This window comes from Ovis aries, unplaced genomic scaffold (assembly GCF_016772045.2).
Source record: "Ovis aries strain OAR_USU_Benz2616 breed Rambouillet unplaced genomic scaffold, ARS-UI_Ramb_v3.0 scaffold_801, whole genome shotgun sequence".
Lineage (NCBI taxonomy): Eukaryota > Metazoa > Chordata > Mammalia > Artiodactyla > Bovidae > Ovis > Ovis aries.
The window spans coordinates 49,312-60,261 of NW_024599825.1; the positions used below are offsets into that span (position 1 = coordinate 49,312).

Here is a 10,950-nt window from a genome sequence, read left to right on the forward strand (position 1 = left end):
TCTTAAGAGACTTCTCCAACACCATCGTTCAAGGGGCATATACGTTTGTCATTTGTCAGTGATGTGATATTACCCTTGTTGGAATTTAACCACCAAAACTGAATTTAAACAATATGCAAAATGAGGATTAAAACACAGTGCCCCATCTATACACATTTGGCAACCAGGAGAGGCTCCTGTTGTATTCAAGGGACAGGCATGAATAGATCTCATGCCGGAATAGGCCCTGAAAGTCCTGGATGAGTCATTAAACCCGATTGTCTTTACTTTGGCTGCCGCAGTTGTTTTGTGTTCTTTGATTGGTAAGACATTTCAAAATTATTTTTTGTATGTTTCATGTGGCAGACAAAATCTTTCATGGCATAGACCCTATGGAAAAATTACACCCAAAATATCTCCATTTATCTTCAGCAGTTAAATTTGCTGGTTTGTATGTCCCTAATGATCTTTATTTATAAATAGAGAGGAAACAAACATGTTTAGTATGCATTCAGTCCCTTTGGAAATCATCCAACTTGAATTTCATACCTTCTTTCCCCAGGGCACTCCCAACTCTAGGCCAGAAATAAAAACCTGCAGAGACTGAAGGCTGATTCTAGCACATCGCTGTGGAGATTTCATGCCCACTGTTTTTTCAGGGGGAAAAAAATTAGTTGCTAATATTAAAATCAGTATATTGTACATAAATATACAACCTGCTTTCCACATGGTTGAAGTGGAGGAAAGGCTGCTCCCAGTGGTAAGGCCTGTGCTGCCCCAGGGTCCAACATGACAACCTAGTCCTAGTATCATTTCTCTTGCCTCCTGGGGCCATGAGTTTGTAAGAACTAGACTGCTAGCTGTCTTAAGATAAAGACTACTTTTGTCTTGATCAACTTTGACTTTGAAGCCTTTAACCCAGAACCCAGCACACAGTTCTTCCTTGTACATTTGTTGGATGATATAAAATATCTTGTGGATGCATATGACATTTCTTCCAATACTGAAAGCATGCAATTGAAGTACTGCTCTGCCCTAAATCTTTGATGCAGCCTGGCATCATAGGTGCCTCTGATGTCTGCCATTAGACCCACTACCTAAAGCCAGTTGTATGTCCCTGGGCTGTCCCTGAAGTCTTCACTTTGCCATTCGACAACTTATCCTCCTAGCAATCTCTTCTCCAATGAAGACAGAAATGCATATCTCATGAAGTGGCTAGGAAGATGACATGAAACCACGAATGATGAGCATGGCCACTAGTATCCATTTTCATGATGTTTTTAGCAGTTTTTTCTCCAAGTAGGCAAGATTCTCCGTCTTCTTAGATATCCATGCAGATCAGTTTGATTTTCAGCCAAGCTTCAAAGAAGAGATTACAGTTGAATTCTCTGTATTCTGAGAAGCTTCAAAGTCCACTCGCCAAGGACACTGATAGAGGTAAAGATTTTATCTTGAGATTTCTGGTTTTTTTCAGGCCTTTTAGTGGCCTAAAGGGGAAACTTAGTGCAGGTCAGAGCATATATAACTGGGAGCTCCTGGTCACCACTACATGCTAGGAACCCAAACTTCTTTGAGTACCTGGAGCCAGGAAAGAAACATGAAGTGGCTTGTGCTCCTCGGGCTGGTGGCCCTCTCAGAGTGCATAGTCGAGTAAGTATGGGGACTGTAAGCAGCAGCATCTTCCTTTCTCGGATTTTTCCTTTCATCTGATTATTCTTCCACCCATCAGGTTTAGAAGAGAATTGAATATTTCCCTGACAGTCTTAAAGTTCACTTCTTACTTATTGATAAGTACCTTGCTATAGGAAGGTAGCAAGGGTCTTGGCGTAGATTTGCATGGTTGCACAACTCTTGGAGTCCAGTCATCTCACGATCTATTGAAAATGGAACTCCTTGCAATTGTTCAGTGCACAGTCTATGCAGATGTAGTTGTGGTCCTGTGGAATAGCACTTTTTCTACATTTTATTCAACATGTCCTCTTTGTTCTCTCTCTACTTCAGTATGTATATGTCTATGTCTGCATCTCTGTATCACTGTCATTTATCTCTCCATCTCTTTGGAAGTCTCTGTGAGTGTATTTCTCTCTGTGTTGTTTTCCTTTCTTTTAAATTTCATTTGACTCATCCTTCCTTCTCAAGCCTCTGAATTTCCCTAACTTGTTCCTTATCTCCTAGATTCTTCTTTCAACTCTCTCTTCTATTTCAACTTAGAGAACGAGTGGAATAGCTACTTATACACTGTTTTATATCTGACAAGCAGTGTGACCACAGCCAACTCACAAACCTCTTGCATTTCAAATTCTTCCATTGTAAAAGAGGACAGGAATCCCACTTCTACCTCCTTCCCTGAGCTTCTATGAGAAAGATACAGTGGGATGGCAACAGCAATGCTAATGGCTGTCACTGTTGAGACTTCTTATTTATCAGGTACCTTATATCCATCACTTCACTTATCCCCCAAATATTCTATTTGGAGGGTGGGAATTATTACATTCCACCTTTTTACCAAGGGAGAGACTGAGACCCCACATGGTCAAATGGCTTACCCAAGATTACAGAACAGAACCTATTTTCAAATCTATGTATTTCCCATGGTATATGCATAAAGTTCTGATAATAATGTGACACTTATAAAAGTGATTGGGAAATACACAGTGCCATTACAATGACATTTATACCTTAACAGATACAGCTAATTGTTGCTTCTTTGTTTTCTTTCCCCAATGATCGGTGAAAGAATACCTCTAATGAAAGTGAACGTCATGCAAGAAACCCTCAATGAAAAAAGCTTGCTGAACAATTTCCTGAAGAAATACGCTTATAGACTGGCCCAGAATTCTACTCGTAACTCAAAAATGGCTTTTGTACCCATGAGGAACTTCCTGGATGTGAGTCTATTGGGAGGAGGTGCTCCCCCGCGCCCCCTGGTGGTGTGGTTTAGCACTAGGGCTCATCTGCAGGTGGCAGATCAGATGTTGGGGCTGGGACAGGGGCAGAAGGCAGGGACACTGGGGAACAGGGACCCCATTCCCAGAGGAGAAGGCATTCTCATCCTCTTGGCCTGTGGTGACTAGGCCCTGAAATGACCAGGTGGCAGGTAAACATCCATTTTTGTGGCAGGTAAACCTCCATTTCTGTGTCAGAAATGTGTCATTAGTTGAGGGAGATTGTTTTCTGAACTAAGTGAGGCACTCAGTTACAGATAAAGGGTGACCATCTCTGATCAAAAGGTAAAGCCAACTGCAAAGTAATTGTGAATCCCCAGGCAGAGGAATTCAACTTCCACAGGTGCAAGAACCACAGGTGTAAAAATTTACCAAACCCTATTCTGTGTAATAACATAAGAATCTAACTGTGATTATTTTTATTAGATTAGGAAAAAGGGGCTCATTCTGCTTTCAAGAATGCCCAGGCCAGCCTGGGAGCGAGGCAAAGAGTAAATATATGTCAAATGAAAGGGTCACCTGTGTGGTGTTGATTGAATGTGGTTTGAGTTTAGAGGGAGAGAGTGGTGTTGATCAAAGAGGACCTCCTGTAGATGGAGGTGCTCAGGTTGGGTTTGGAGAGACTAGAAAGCTTCTCAAATGGAGGCACCAGGACTTCCCTTGGGGTCCAATGGTCATGACTCTGGGCTTCGAATGCAGGAGGTACTTCTTCAATGCCTGGTCATAGATTTAATATCCTTCATGCTGTGTAGTGCAGGAAATAATATCAAATGCAGGCACCTCTCTGAGAAAGATTGTGAACTTCATGGTGGTTGGAGAGTGATCTCAGGAGACATGTGACACCCAGAGGAGGCAGCAGTGTGGAAATCGAGGGAGCCAGATCTACACTAACCCACCCTTCCTGGTCCCCATAGACAGCCTACGTGGGTAACATCGCCATTGGAACACCCCCTCAGCAATTCCGGGTTGTGTTTGACACGGGCTCATCTGACTTGTGGGTGCCCTCCAACTTTTGCACCAGTCCCGCCTGTTGTGAGTACAGACACCTCCCAACCCACCCATCTTTTACTTGTCTGACACCCCCCTTTTTCATCATTGGCACCTGACACTCATCTGACAGTGTGTCTGACTCATCTGACAGTGTCACTCTCTGACACTCATCTCTTGTGTCTGCAGATTCACACATTACCTTCAAGTATTGGGAGTCTTCCACCTACCGGCATACGACCAAGCCCTTTGAAATCGCCTATGATCTGGGAGAATAAAGGGACATCTTGCTTATGACACCATTCAGGTAATGTGTAAACAGAAGCTGAGTCAGGACTGGGAACGAAGTGACCACAGCTACAAAAAAGATGCAGGACCAGCTGGCAGGGCCCATCCTACACTAACTCCCCTAGTGATTACCCACAGGGTTCTGTGCCTGGGACGACAGCACCCATGGTGCCGTACAAACTCCCAGATTAGTTAACCCAGAGAGTACCTTGGGATGTGGACTTGCAGCTCCTCTGCCCATAAGCAGTTCAAGGTTCATTTTGCTGGGAGCTAGAAGAGGAGGAGGGAAAGCACCCACTTTTAAATTCTCAGAATGTTCCAAGCACTTTCGGGTAGTAACTGGTTTAATCCTGCAACAACCCTACACAGCAGGTACTTTGATTAGCTCATAATACAGATGAGGTAATTGAGGTGCAGACAGCAAGGGCCTTGCAGAGGTCACACATGTGGTAAGCAGTGGAGCTGGGCTGGCTTTTCAGGACTTAAGTTGCCGTGGGGTATTTGGGGGCAGAATCAAACTGATCTGGGGACCCTGGTGGCAGTCAAGTCTTTCCGATATCCAAGATGGAAAGAAGTGGTACAGAGATGTCAGAGAGGCCTGATAAATGAGTTCTCACTCTTGGGGACCTTTGAGAGTCTAATGAAACTTATGACCTCCCTCTCTCAAAGTACCTGAGTAGTTCTCCTCTCTCTTTTATTCTCTTTCTCTCACAAACACTCACACAAACACACACATGTCCCCAAAAGTGTATTTCCCAGGCAGTATCTTCATAGAACCCTGCAAGCAACATTGTATTTTTGGCTTCTGTCTTCCTGGGCAGATGCAGAATCCACAGTATATTATAGTGAATTCAGTCCATTTCTGTCATGAGGTCATAGTGATGACAAAGAGAAGACTGTTCTGCTCCCTACTTATATTGTCCCGAACGGGGCACCATTAGGTCCTGTCCTGACTTTTTTTTTTTTTTTTTGTCCTGACTTTTTTTTTTTTTTTTTTTGCCCCAACTGTACAGAAGAATTGAAGCCAATTTGACTCAGGCAGATGTTTTTTCAGAGGGGCAGATTTTTGTTGTTGTTGTTTGTTTGTTTTGTTGTTGTTATTTTTATTTTTTTTAATTTTTATTTTTACTTTATTTTACTTTACAATACTGTAAAATCCACAACCCCTCACAAACGGAATCCAAATTTTCCTTAGCTTGGTCTAACCGTCTGAGGTCTACCAAAAACACAGCCCAGCCTCAGTTCTTCTCTAAGGATTTAATGGCAAGGCACCCTAGCCCAGTCCTAGCCCTACTTCACAAATCTGTAAGTGGGAACACTCTTCTCTCCCTCAGATTGGGAACCTTGTAAGTACTGACCAGCCATTTGGTCTAAGCCTGGAGGAGTATGGATTTAATGGGTTACCCTTTGATGGCATCTTGGGCTTGAACTACCCCAACAACTCCATCTTAGGAGCCATCCCCATCTTTGACAACCTGAAGAAACAAGGTGCCATTTCTGAGCCGATCTTTGCCTTCTACTTGAGCAAGTAAGTCTGAGCTGGACAAGCCCTTTCTCCAAATTAGCTTAAGATGTTTCAGTGGCAAGAAAATTATCGAACACTTGATACAGAAGTATCCTGAGAGATAATCTAACCCAGGAAAACTATGTTCCCAGGGCCCCACCTTGCATCATTACTGGCCCTTATAAATAAAGCTTTATTGGAACACAATCATGCTCCTGGGTTCAAGAGCAGCGGTTTGGAGTAGGGGGGTGAGTGGAGATGAAGCCTAATGCAAGGTATCAGGATGTGAGTTGGAAGAAAAGGCAACAAGATACACTGATGATTTTGAAATGGATGGAAAGAGAGGGATGGTGGAAATCTTTCCTTCCTCATTAACATTTCACTGGGAGCCCAGATCAGCTACACAATTTGCAGGAGCCAGTGCAAAACAGAAGTGTGGGACCCAAAATGAAAGTGGGAATCCTTTTTCAACAAGTATTGGGATTTGAAGCCAGGGAAAGCAGAGGTTGAGTCCCCTACTGAGTGTGGGGCCCTATGGACAGCACAGGTCACAGGCTAGTGGTGCCAACCCTGGGTGAGCCTTGAACTCACACCTTTAGCACTTTCAGGCCTTGATTTTTCTGGCCTGAGACAAGGGGAAGCCAAAACCTTCAACACACTGTCTTCTGAGGGTATCTCTGAGCACTCAGGTCACAGAAGGTCCAGAACTCTTCAGAAGTTTGGGTAGGTGGAGCCCAGGGAAGGTGGCCCAGATTCTACCCTCCTCTGTGCCACTTATTAGTCAGTAACTGACCTTGGTCCAGTTTACAATCGCTCATAGCCTCAATGTCTGCATCTGTAAGTAGGGACATTATCAGGGCCTTGATGGGTGGACAAGCACAGTCCTGACAGTGCAATTGTTACTGTCGTCCAAGAATCACCCTCTTCCTTCTTTCTACAGAGGCACGGTGAACGGCAGTGTGCTGATGTTGGGTGGGGTGGACAAAGCCTACTACAAGGACAGCTCAACTGGATACCATTGTCCCGAGTGGTGACTGGCGTATAAACTTGGACCAGTAAGCTTCTCCCTCTGAGGGTCACCCCAAGTGATGCTCCCACACCAGTACACGGACACAAAGCAGACACACACAAATGCACTCACAGACATACACCAGACATATACACCATCCACGGTGACACATACAGACACACAGACACACACAAACACAACGGCAGGCACATATAAACACACAAGCAGATACATACAAACACACAGAGACATACATTGCATAGGCAGATGGACACACAAGCAAACACACAGAGCCACATACAAATACACACACAAACACAGAAACACGCAGATACAAAAACCACCCATGGATTCATAATTGCCCCAGGCCTCCTGACCAGGGCTCTCTCCAGGGTCCTTAACAGGGTTCATAAAGGCCTGTGCAGCTGGGGAGGGTTTCACCCTGAGTGTGAGGTGGGGAACATGGTTAGCGGACCCTACAGTGTAGTGAAAAGAGAATCAGAGAGAATTTCCTCAGCCTGAACAGAGCTGTGATAAGATGACCAACTGTCCATGTTTACACAGGACTGAGGAAGCTCTCAGTTCATATAAATGTCAATTTAAACATAGGGAACATCCTGAACAAATGGGAGAAAACTGGTCTCCTTAGGGAGAAGCTAGCCAGCAGTGGAGAGAGGTTGGCCACAGTCTTGAGATCTGAAAGCAACTCATAATAAGACACCCCACTTAACCTAGCTACCTATTGTTTATCCTAAGCACACAGTGGAGAAGCTGCTGTAACTGGGAGAACAGGAAGGTGGGATCTAGGAATGGCTTGAGAACAAGGGGAAATAATTGATGGGATTCTGTGTAGTATCCTCAGACAAATGCGGACCTGTCCTTTGGAGGTCCCCTGGGCTACTCAGGTATCGCATGGCCAGGGCATCAGTGTCTGAGCTGGGTGAGTGAGCAGTGCTGGAGATACCCTCTCCCAGGGCAGCTGGTCTCCTCCACCCCATGAGAATCTGCTGTTGCAGGGAACCTCCATCTTCACTGTGTATTTGACCCATTTTTGTTCAACACCAGATACAGTTCTGGTGGTCCTCATTCATTATTTTCACAGTCTTCATTCACTCATTCAACAGACAAGCATTGTGCATCCACTCTGGGCCAGGCACTTTAGGGATGTGATGAGAAAAAAAAATTACCCTCACATCTGAGAAGGCAAATGTACAAGAAATGCCTCACAGACATAGTGAATTGTCACTTTGGTACATGCTAGACATGAGGAAGGGTCTACAGAGAATGACCAAGACAGGAGACTGATGTACACCGAGGAAAAGACTTCACTGAAACCATGACAGTTAAGCTGGAATCTGGAAGAGGAGAAGAAATTTGCTAGTCAAAGGAGAGGGGGGTCTTCTAGGAAGGAAGGCCAGCTGTGTCAAGGTACAAAAAAGCCTGGTATATTCAAATATTGCATTCAAGGATGTCAAGGAAGGTGTCATGTCGAGAGCAAAGTAAAAGAGTCAGGGAGAGAGATGTTGCCTTGACATCTCTGAAGGGCTGTTCAGGAGACAGTCTGGAAGGGGGCAGCTCTGGGGAGACTCAGAGTTACCTTGATGCTTTTTGTTCCACTATCTCTCAGCATCTCCATGAAAGGAAAGCTTATTGGTTGTTCTGGCGGTTGCGAGGCCCTCGTGGACACAGGGACATCATTGATCAACGGCCCAACAAGACTGGTCACTAACATTCAGAGGCTGATCGGCGCCATGCCCCTGGGTCCCAAGGTGAAGGGTCATGCCACAGGGTCACTCTCAGTCTCCACACACAACAAGGATCTCCAGGGCCAACCTCTCTCCCTCTCTCTCTAACAGCACTACGTTTCCTGTTCTACCATCAATATCCTGCCCTCTATTATCTTCACCATCAATGGCATCAACTACACTCTGCCAGCTCAAGCCTACATCCTCAAGGTGAGGGGACAGCCTTGAGGGTTGGTTCTCATATAGGAACTTGCAGAAACCCTTTAGCTGGTTCAGGGACGAAGGCACCCTCTGCAGGCCATGTCACACCATGGCAGATGCTCCTGAGCCCCTGTACCTGGGTCAGTGCCTCCCACAAAACCAACCACTTGAGAGTAAAGGTCAGTCTGGGGCACTGATCTTCCTGAAATAGATGTGGAGACACCACCCCGTGCTGGCCTGGTATGAATCACCAGAAGAGGGGAACACTAAGGACCTCAGCCTCGGAGAACTTCAGTTCAATCAAAGCCCTCAGATGCATGAACACAGAAAGTCAGCTCTAGCAATCCCTGAAATAGGCCATGTGACAAGGAGAATGGCTGGGGACAGTCCCAATGTACTGTCCCACTATAGGGATTAACAGTCTCCTTTCCCTTCTCGAAGTTTTCCTTGTTTGGATACCCTAGTCTCAGCTGCATCTTTCTGTTGCTACGCCCATGTGCCCCCTTTGTGAGTTGGGATACCTAAGCCCTCTGTGGGTAAGTTGGATGCTAAGGTGACCAAAGGGCGCACAGTGACTGTACAGCCCTGACACAGGGGGAGGCTTCATGTCAGCTCCCTGTGGGAGCTCAGAGCAGGCTGATGGGCTCAAAGAAGGCTTTGAGGAAGAGAAGGAATTTCAGTAATTCTAACCCCACAGACTCATAGCACAATAAGGGGCCTGCTTGTCTCTAGGCAAATCTACACTAGATTTCATGCAAATGGCACCAACGGTGCTCTGCAAAGGGGCAATGGGGACTTTCTAGGGGTGATGAGGGCTACAGGCTGACCGGTGGGGGTGGAGCATGAGAGTGAATCACCCAGCCATTCCTGGAGTGACCAAAGCAGGTTAGTGTGGCTCCAAGGAGTTTTCCCAGAGGGCCTCAGTGAAGACTTAAAGAACGTGTTGTGAGAACTGCTATTAATGTATTTAACATGCATAACCAACAATGAGCTACTGTATAGCACAGGGAAATCTGCTCAATGTTAGGTGGCAGCCGGGATGGGAGGGGTATCTTTGGGACAAGGATACATGTATATGTATGACTGAGTCACTTCATCATCCACCTGAAACCCAAAATATTGTTAACACCTACACTCAAATACAAAATGAAGGTTTTTAATAAAGAACAGGTTGTGGGGATGAAGAAGAACGGGCAACATCTGCAAGGAAAACAAGAAGCAGAAGTCAGTAGGAAAGAAACAAGAGAGTGTGAAGAGAGCTATGGGACACTCTTGTTTTTTTCTAAAAAATTTGTATTGAAGTATAACTAATCTTCAATGTTGCCTTAAGTTCTGCTGCATGGCAAACTGACTCAGTTATACACATACAAAAATATATATTCTTTTTCTTATTCTTTTTCATTACAGTTTATCACTAGATATTGAATATATTTCCATGTGCTCTCAGTAGGACTTTGTTGTTTATCATTCCTCTGTATATTACTTTGCATCTGATAATCCCCTACTCCCTGTCCTCCTCTCACCCACACCCTTCCTTCTGGCAATCACATGTTTTGGCCCTTTTTGTTTTGGATGAACCATCACATCCAAAGCTGCTGAGAAAATCACCTGATACTTACCAAAAGAGGGAAATAAAACAAAGAAGTGTGCTGAGTCTGGATATCGGGGGGAGTCGCAGGTAAGGTCTCAGGCTGACTGGTATGTGTCTCTAACTCCCCTAGAATTCTCAAGGCGGCTGCTTTAGCACCTTTAAAGGAGGCACAGAAGTTTTTAAACACAGAGAGACCTGGGTCCTGGGTGACATCTTCCTGAGGCTGTATTTCTCAGTTTATGATCGAGGAAATAACAGGATTGGCCTGGCTCAGGCAGCGTAAATGCTTGGACTGGTTGAGGAATCAATCAAGCTGCTCCAAACACACACTGGCAAAAACTTAGGGCACTCTTGCCCAGGGATGCTGGTGAACTGCATCTGGTGATCTGCAAACCCTATTCTCAGTAAAGAATAAAAGGTTTCACTCTTAATGGTGCTAAAACAAATGGGTGCCTCTGTTTGTGTCTGGGAGGTACATAATGATCAAGAAGGATCTTGTGCCAAGTCTGAGGCACAACTGAGAGGAGCCCAACTCCAACTGGCTTCAAGGAAAGGGAGAACTTATTGGCTGGATTCCGGGGATCTGGAACATAGGAACCAGAGCAGATCCAAAGATCTCAGTGACTGGACCCAAGAAATCAGAAGTCATCAGTTTTCTCTTTTTCATCCTTGCTGTTTCTCCTCTCTCTTCTTTGATTGTC

General features: G+C 45.1%; 1 pseudogene; it reads left to right on the top strand.

Annotated features, from left to right (window-relative positions):
- The first annotated feature begins 1,503 nt into the window (after nt 1-1,503).
- On the top strand, nt 1,504-10,695 carry LOC121818488 (pregnancy-associated glycoprotein 1-like; annotated as a pseudogene).
- The last annotated feature ends 255 nt before the right edge of the window (nt 10,696-10,950 follow it).